The sequence below is a fragment of the Apium graveolens genome, chromosome 7 (assembly GCF_009905375.1).
Source record: "Apium graveolens cultivar Ventura chromosome 7, ASM990537v1, whole genome shotgun sequence".
In the NCBI taxonomy this organism is placed as follows: Eukaryota; Viridiplantae; Streptophyta; class Magnoliopsida; order Apiales; family Apiaceae; genus Apium; species Apium graveolens.
In genome coordinates this window covers 114,500,607-114,510,519 of record NC_133653.1, presented here as the reverse complement: position 1 = coordinate 114,510,519, position 9,913 = coordinate 114,500,607, and the positions used below count along the sequence as shown (strand labels likewise).

Below are 9,913 nucleotides of genomic sequence, written 5' to 3'. Positions count from 1 at the left end.
AGGTCACATCCTGATCTTGGACCCGCATAGTAAGTTCCCCTTTTTGCACATCTATCAAAGTATGGCCAGTAGCCAAGAAAGGCCTCCCCAAGTTTATGGGAATCTTCTTATCTTCCTCAAAATCCAGAATAACAAAATCTGCAGGAAAGAAGAGCTTATCCACCTTGACGAGCACATCCTCAACTATGCCCCTTGGGTAAGTAATGGAACGGTCCGCCAATTATAGCGACATGTATGTGGGTTTTGGATCAGGCAGATCCAGCTTTTTGAAGATCGACAACGGCATCAGATTAATGCTTGCTCCCAAATCACAAAGGCACTTGTCAAAAGTTAGATTGCCAATGGTTCAAGGAATGGTGAAGCTTCCTGGATCTTTCAGTTTTGGTGGTAACTTTTGTTGCAGAACCGCGCTGCATTCTTCCGTGAGAGCAACGGTTTCAAGGTCATCCAGTTTCACCTTCCTTGAAAGAATAGTCTTCATAAACTTCGCATAACTAGGCATTTGTTCCAGAGCCTCAGCGAAAGGTATATTGATGTGAAGTTTCTTGAACACCTCCAGAAACTTCCCGAACTGTCTATCCAGCTTTTGTTGCTGCAATCTCTTAGGAAAAGGTGGTGGAGGATAGATCTGTTTCTCCCCTGTATTAGCCTCAGGCAGAGTGTGTTCAACAGTAGTCTTCTTTGGTTCCGCCGCTTTCTCCTTTTGCTTAGATTCTTCATCTCTAACTTCAGCTTCGACTTCTTTTGCCTTTTCAGCATCAGCTACTTTTCCAGACCTTAAGGTAATAGCCTTGACTTGCTCTTTAGCTTCCTTCCTGCCTGGTACTTCTGTGTCAATGGGAAGAGTGCCAGGTTGACGATTGAGCACTGCATTGGCTAATTGACCGATTTGATTTTCCAAGGTCTTGATAGAAACCGCCTGACTCTTGCACAACAGCTTAAGTTCCTCAAAATCAGCACTAGTAGGTGCAGCTGCACTTCCCTGTTGAGGATATGATTGCCTTGTAGCATACTGCTGTGGTTGCTGGAATCCAGGTGGGTTAAACTGTTTACTTACTCCTTGCTGATATGGTGGCTGAATAGCATTCTGATTATTCCCCCAACCGAAATTTGGATGATTTCTGTTGTTAGGATGATAGGTCGCTGGCACAGGCTGCTGTTGTCGCTGATAATTATTCACATACTGAACAGATTCGTTGACAAGAGAACACTGATCCGTAGCATGAGAACCTGCACAAAGCTCACAAACCATAGCTATTTGATTAACTCCATACGTAGCCAAAGAATCAACCTTCATTGATAGCGCTTGGAGCTGGGCTGCAATAGCGGTGGCTACATCAACTTCCAGAATACCTGCTACCTTGCCTGACGTCATCCTCTGAGTTGGGTTTTGATGCTCATTTGCAGCCATTGTCTCTATAAGATTATACGCCTCAGTATAGCTTTTAGCCCATAAGGCGCCTCCAGCTGCTGCATCGAGCATGGGCCGAGATTGGGCCCCCAAACCATTATAAAAACCAGTGATTACCATCCAATCCGGCATTCCATGATGTGGACATTTTCTCAACATTTCCTTGTAGCGTTCCCAAGCCTCGTACATAGATTCTGTAGGTTGCTGCGCAAACTGAGTAAGAGCACTCCTCATAGCAGCAGTCTTTGCCATTGGATAAAACTTCACCAGAAACTTTTGCGCAAGATCTTGCCACGTAGTGATGGACCCAGCTGGTTCAGAATGTAACCAGTCTTTAGCCTTATCCCTCAGTGAGAATGGGAAAAGCCTCAACTTGATAGCCTCATCAGTCACGCCATTATACTTAAAAGTGCTGCAGATCTCGACAAAATTACTTATGTGCATGTTGGGGTCTTCAGTTGCCGCTCCTCCAAAAGAAACAGAATTCTGCACCATCTGAATAGTGCCCGGCTTGATTTCAAAGGTGTTAGCTTGAATAGCCGGATGAAGGATGCTTGACTGAATGTCATCAATTTTAGGCCGAGAAAAATCCATAAGAGCTGGATCAGCTTGAACAATACGATCTCCCATGTTTACTGGTTCTTTCTGCTCAGTTCCTGAATCCGAATCCTCAAAATCTAACTTCTCCGGAGTATCAAGAACTTCGTCTTTCTCCTCAGCTGTATCTAAGGTCCTCTTGCGAGCACGAGAACGAGTTTGCATAAACGCTTGCTAAAGTACCTGAAACACAACCGAAAAGAGTAATTAACTACTACGTCCTAATCACTGAGTCCTAATGACCAATGATGGTAAGTACATAAACTAAACAAATACGCCGAGTCCCCGGCAACGGCGCCAAAAACTTGTTAGGGCGAAATCACGCACTAATATTCACGCAAGTATACGCGTTCGCAAATAATATAGAATACTTTCTAGTTCATTCCCTCAGAGACTCAGACTAAGTTTTTGTCTAATTAAACTCACTCACCAATTTATGACTACTTCTCAATGTTAAGATAATAACACTTAAAATTGTTGATTAAATATTAACTATAATTAACTACTTAATTAACCACTTAACTAACACTTCAACTTATCAATAATAAAACACTCATGAGATCACAACTTCATTATTACTTCCTTCTATAGCCATTGTTATTACCTTTAGCATGTGACAGTGATGATATTAATCGAATAACACGAAACTGATAAAAGCCAACTTTCATTGTACTAATACCATTCTACCAAACATCCACAATTAAGATAGAAGTTGAATAGTCATCAATTATGTTGAGTTCCTATATGTCTACAGAAATTGACAACACAACGATTTAAGCACAAGTTATTCCTTTTGATTACATAGGGCAAATAAAACTGTTAGAATTACCCACTATTCATGCACAACGTACATGAACCTATGCTAGCATGGCAAGTTCTAAATCTCAAGATCCACCGTCGCTTCACAAGAGATTAACCCCCTATCTTATATGTTCGCGACGCACATAAGACGAATACGCACAACCAATACTAGATATCATGCAATCATCACACACTAAAGTATTAAACAATTAACTAAAGAATTTCATAATAAATCCGTTGCAACCCCATGATCACGATTAGCCCATAATAGAACTTATCGCCATCATGGGTTCATATGAAATCATGATAATCAACACAAGAAAATAATAACTAAACTAATTATATTAAAACAGAGTACGTCACAAGAGTAAATAAGTCAAAGCAAGAAAACTAGCATCCAACGTTACAATGAAACAAGAATCACAAGAATATATGCTTCCTCTTCGCTGCAGTGTGCTAAATCGGTCTTCTTCCTTATCTCCTTCGCTTCTTGCGCCAACACAATTTAAAACATAATCTCCTTCTTATTTTTCTATGAAAACGTCTCAAATCTACTTATATAATAGTCCCATAAAACTCAGATTACATAGAAGTTGGAAGCCAAACAGAAGTAGAAGTCTAAAATAATTCAGCTTTTTCCCCGACCCTGCGCGGCCGCTCAGCATTTCTGCGCGGGCGCGCAAGGCTGCTGCGCGGCCGCTCAGCATTGCTACGCGGGCGCGCAGGACCCTACTGGAAAAATTCCCGGTTTGCTCCGTTTCTCCGCCGTAATCTGCCCGTTCTCTTCCTCTCGCAATGGTGAACACATGCCAAGGCTTATTCTTGATGATTCCTCCTCCGAAATGCAACTAATACCCTGAAATGCATAAACACTAGAAAAACGCATCAAATACACAAAATACTTGATTTCAAGACACCAATTTAAGCCATTTTAAGACGTTCTAAGTGGTATAAAATGCCACTTATCAAAAGTTAATAATTTAATTATTGTCATTTATAAAAAAACATCAAGACGATTTAGAACATATAAAAATATTTTGTTTTAATAGTGATTGTCATCTATTTAAAATTTATTTTGATAAATTGGATAATTTTAAGGTTGATCATTTATAATCCTAGCAAGGCCGTCATAGAGATTGGGTCATGTCATGATTCGATTACCAATAAATCATACACAAGGATACACAAGGAAATCTTGTGACGAGGTTCAGGGAATAAATGTGTTAATAGGTAAAAATTTTAACTTGTGATTAATAGATAGATTTGAGTAAAATATGTCGAGGAATTTGAGATAAGTCTTGTTAGGTCACACACACTGTAGAGGGGGTGAATACAGTGTATAACACAATCAAATCGAACTTTAATATCTTAAGTAACAGAAAACAAACTTTATTGAAACAATAAACTCTGTTACAGTATGGAACTGTTACCTCTCAGTGATGAACAAATATCACGAGAGCTGCTAGGGTTGCAATGAATAATCTTCTTGAATATTACAACACTTATAGTATAAACCCTATGTCTGTGTTTATATACTACACAGTTACAAGATAAACGCTAATTGATATGGAATATAATTCTGCTTCCTAAAATATATCAATCAGATATCTTTTTTTCCAAGTATTCCATTCTTCACGGAACTCCTTCTTCATGCATATCTCTTCTTATGTTTATCTCGATCTTCTTTCCTTTAATCAGCTACTGTACTTATCTGAACGTCCTTCAGCACTTAAGTTCTGATATCTAACTTCTGATGATTATCTCCTGATAATATAAGTACTGATATCCTTAAGTTCTGACTTCCAGTATAAGTACTGATGAATGGTTAAGTACTGATTCGTCCTGTTAAGTAAGATCTGAAATCTAAATATAAATCATATTAGCCATGACATTATCAAATATATCTAACAATCTCTCCCAACTTGTAAATTAGCAAAATATACAAGTTTAACATATATTTGATGATGTCAAAAACATTAAGTACAAATGCATGAGAATTAGACTAGATAACTACAACTTACTGTCCTTAAAGCTTTACCAATATTTAACTTCTGATAACAACTTCAGTCTGTACAAATATCAGAATTTAAGCAGTTATAGATCTTTGACTTGGCTTCATTATCAGATCTCTCTGATGTCAGGAGTTGTTCTGAGATAGTTCTTCAACAAACATCTCTCAGCATATCTAAGTTCATCAATCATTCTCCTTTTGGCATCTTTAAGCTCTGCAGTATCTTCACCAATTTGAAAGATTACAGCTCTGAGATCATTGATCTTTGCTTTTCTTATATCCTGATCCAGTCTGATCAAATAAGCTTTATCAGACTCAAGATTGAATTCCACAGCCCTGTACCCTAGAAAGGTAGTTATAATTTGAGCAGAATTGGGCTTCATTTTAACTATATCACCCTTGTGATCTCTGTACTTTGGAACGTATGTGCTGTCAGACTTAACAGAATAAAGCCTTTTCTATCTCTGAATCTGATCCTTCAAATAGTTTGCAGCAGTCCCTATTAATCTGTCATCCACTTGAAGTAAGAAAATTACATGTTCCAGTTCTTCAAAATACTTCAATGGAATGGCATTTTGTCTTATATGATAAACCCTACCATCTGTCATGAAATACAATAAGATGTATTCTTTCAGGTAGGTATGGTAAACCATTTGTACAGATTCTAGTTGATTCAATCTCTCAGGAGTTGCTCCAATACCTGGTTCACTCAAGGAAGTTGGATCATTAGTAGTGTTATATATTCTTCTTTCATTAGCACTTCCCAATCCAGTTTTATCTCTTGCTTCCTTTCCAGTAACTACTCTAGCTTCAAAACCACTTGCAATAGTCTTCAAAGGTTGAGTCTGTTTTGCTTTAGTAAATCCTGGTAGGAGTGTCTTTGGTCTATCTTCTGATATCAAGTTAACTTGAGCTATATCAGAGGTTACTTGCTTCTTCTGAATATCAGAACTTACAATTTCTTGACTTTGAACAACTTGAGCCATGTCAGAGGTTGTTTTAAGAACTTTTCTTGAAGTCAGAGCAAGATCATCCTTTTCATCAGTAATTTTTTCATTCTCAGGAGGCACATAAACCTTGATAGGTTCACCAACCTTTTCTTTACCCTTGGATCTTGGATCTATCTGCAGTTGTGATTTAGCCAATGTTGCTTCAGTATGTGTCCTTTTTTTGATCACAATGCCTTTGAGTTTTGGAAGTGGCTTTTTACCAGAAGCTTCAGATTTAGATGCAACTTTCTCTGATTTAAGTCTGGCTTCTTCTTCCATTAAACTCTCCAAGTCCATTCCTGGATTTTCCTGAAGAAATAACTTTCTTGACATTTCCTCATCAAGATCTAAAAGTTCATCAGAACTTATCCTTTTACCAGTAGCAGAACTTATTCTTTTCCCAGTATCAGAACTTGTCCTGTGACTTGTGATTTCAGCTTGTCTTGATGTGAATCTTCTACCTTGACTATGACCTCTACCCATTCCAGAGCTTCCTTGATCATATTTTCCATCATCCTTCCCTTTCAGTATCTTGTCAGTCTTGCATTTGGACTTAATTACTTTCTCCCCCTTTTCGGCATCAGCAGGTAATAGAAGAGAGACAAGCAATTCCACTGAAGATTGGATTTCATTAAGTTGTGATTGCTGAGAAGCTTGATTTTTCAGAATATCACCAATCTGAGCTTGTTGATGATCTTGAGTCTTCTCAATAGAAGCAATCCTGTCAAAGGTAGGTTGGAAGAACTTTTTCTTATCAATTTTCCAAACTTCTCCTTGCTTAATAAATTCTTCCTGAATCTTGTGTAGCTCTGCACGAGTAGTTAAATGAAGACCTTGTAGATGCTTAGTACTCAATGCAGTGACTCTAAGCTGGGTTTTGAAATCATCAGAATTTAACATTTCATCAGCTTTAGTCAAGTGCTCAGCAAGATGAATATCATTTGGAACACATGAAACTTAGTTCCATTCCTTAGTCCACTCCCGTCCTGCAGGAGTTTCACTCCAAGGCACTGGTGTTTCTCGGGTAACAAACTTCTTAATAAGTTCAGACTTAAGAATAGTTTGTTGAGGAGCATGTCCTGAAGGACCTGCTTCATCAGCATATGCAGTTGGAGCAGCATCACCAGTATCTCCAGCATTTGCAGCATCAGAACTTAAAGAATCAGTATCTTCTGATAAGACAACAGTGTGTGTAGCAATGGAGGCTTCAGCATCCTCTAATTGCTGATCTGGTTCTAAGTTCTGATCAACAGCCATATCCTGATGCTCACCTAAAGTCTGATCATCAGCATCTTGATACAGAGAAGGTGTTGTAGATAACTCTGGAGTTTGAAAAGCATCAGTAACAGGTGTTGTTGAAGGATTAGTTGCTGTTGGAGCTTCTAAGAGAATTACTTCAGGCACAACCAAGTTTTGAACATCAATATCAACACTTGTGCCTGGATCAACAGGAGACACAAATGGTGTGTTAGCCTTTTCAGAAACAGCTTCCGTAGATGGAGTTGATGGAGAAGAGGTGACTGTAGCAAATTCCTTGTCTTGTGAGATCAGAGATACCTGATCCCCTTCCTTAGCTGCTTCCTCTTCATCATCTGAAACTGGCCTTTTTGCCCTCTGTTTCTTGTATCTCTTTGTTGATTTGGATTCCTTGGGAGTTTCAGGAACTGTCATTCTTCTAAGCCTTTTGAGAAGCCTAGATCCCCCAATTCCAGAATCCTTCTGAGAAGTCTCTTTCTCAGCTTCACTTATAATAGGTTCTGAAGAAGGAACCTGGTCCTCAGTATCAGATTCATCTCTCAAGGCAATCCTCCTTCTCTTTTGAGGTGTTTGAGGAACAATCTTTGTCCTCTTTGGCTTGGAGGATGAAGGCTTCACAGTAGGTGCTGAGGATGAGGGTTGAACAATTTGTGAAGTGGAGAGATAGGATTTGAGATATTTCCTAAGGGTAGGTTGAGTAGAATGAGTGGTAGGTGCTGATTGTTGTGGTGTTTGGGTGGTTGCAGTTGGCTGGACATCAGAATAAACAGATCTATAAGTATCAGGATCTGCATTTACTAAGATCTGTTTTACAGACTGAGGAATCTGTAATGGTCTAACCACTGATTTTTTAATGTCAGCATTTACCAGGTCATTAAAGTAGCGTTTTGCAACTTTAAAAGGTGGAGTTGAGGAACTAACTAATTGAGGTTCATCAGTACAAAAAGTATATATAAGTTGACAGAATCTAGTAAAGTACACAACATTCCTATCCTCTGTCATCCTATCCCCAATAAAACCAATTATACCAGTTGCAAAATCAAAATGAGTTTGATTTATGATAGCATACCCGATGTGCTGACTGAGAATTGGGATAGCATCAAAATTCGAACATTTGTTCCCAAAAGCTTTGGTGATGCAGTCGAAGAAGAAGCTCCATTCTCTTCTGATATGAGCCCATTTCAACTGCCCAAGTTTTTCCAAACTCTTTTCATACCCCAAATTTGCCATTAACTCCTGAAGAGCTGATTCTTCTGGAATTGAAAAGGTACAACCTTCTGGGAGATGTAGAGCCTTGCGTATTGTACCCGGAGTGACTGCATAAGAAGAACCACCCACTTCGAAAACAATACTAGGAGTGCCATGTCTACCACCATCATCAAAGTGCCCAGTCCACCAAAACGTCAGAACTTGTTGGCTCGAAAAGACTGAAGGCTGGGTTAATGCATACCCAATCTCACTGTGTGCAAGAAGATCTTGCACAAAATGCAATTCAGATGGAGCTTCAGCATGATCAAGAATTGCAGCATAGTTGTTTGGAACAAACTTAGCTCCATCAATGATTAAATCCTTAGGTACCATGTGAAAAATTGAGATTTAAGAGTGCCTGTTAGGTGTTTGATAAAATGTCTGTATGAAAAACCAACGTGAGAAGAAGAGAGAGAGAGTAAAAGCAAGTAGAGAGAAAAAGTATGAAAGAAAATAAAAGATTAAACAATCCTCTCTCTGTCGTACTTATACTTTGAGAAAAATGTTACCGTTGGACACCTGTCAGACATGCAGTAATAACAGATAGTTACTGGGCGCGAGAAAACAGTAATCATTACTTGCCCACTTGCCTTTTTTGAAGGAAAAAAAAACCGTTCCACTTACCCAGATATTCCATTAATCAAGGTGAAACAGTTTTAATTCAAAATTGAAACCGTTCCCACTTATTTAATTAATTTTCACTACAACATTAATATTCTGAAAAGAAATCAAGTGAAAATGACCAAGATAAATCATATGACTAAGTACTGATAAAGGAAAATCAGAACTTAAATTAAAACAGAATTTATATGGTCATCAGAATATGAATATCTATCAGGATTTATCAATGCATTACAAAGTATCTCAGAGACAAAATTTTGAAACAAAAACAAATTTCATTAATATATCAAGTGAATACATTCATGAAATTGAAATTACATCAGCACTTGTACAAGATTTTCCTAAGCTACTAAACCTAACGTCAACAGCCGTTGTCCTAGCTCAAGAAGGAGGGCAAGGCTGATGATGAAGAAAAATAGGAAGAAGAAAATAAATCATTTCTTCTTCCTACTCTCGATAAACAGAATGGCGAGTCAGATGATTCGCTCTTGCTGGCGGAGAGCTTCAAGCCTTTCCTCCTCCAATCGCTCCACATGGCGATGGTAATCCATATAGAAGAACAGGAGGTGGGTCAGTACCTCCTGTGGGACAGAGTCCCATATCTCCTCAGGAATGGCTGTGACATGCCATTCCTGCTGCCATTCAGCACAGCTTAGCTCCATATTAAATGTTTGGTAATTTAAAAACATGTTGTATCTGACCATTGTGTTTTTGAAAGAAAAAGTATGAAGGTAAGTTTGTGAGAAAGAATTTGATGGGAAGGCTGATGTGAAGTGGTTGCTTATATAGGCAAGTGAATGCCAGAAGACGCAAAGGAATTTAATGCTGACAGGTAGAATTAATTCTACCTCGTCTCCCCAGACTTGGAAAAAGAATAACATTCATTGGAAAGAGAAAACATGGTTTAATGCGCACAAGAAACAAGTAAAAGTGGACTGTTCAAGTACGAATACCATTAACCCTAACCATAGTGACTAT

At 38.5% G+C, this 9,913-nt stretch overlaps 1 non-coding gene across 1 annotated transcript; it reads left to right on the top strand.

The window, feature by feature from the left end:
- Positions 1-1,541: 1,541 nt before the first annotated feature.
- Positions 1,542-1,648, top strand: LOC141675673 (small nucleolar RNA R71). The gene has a single exon (XR_012556315.1). It is a non-coding gene; the product is annotated as a small nucleolar RNA R71 (small nucleolar RNA).
- Positions 1,649-9,913: the final 8,265 nt, after the last annotated feature.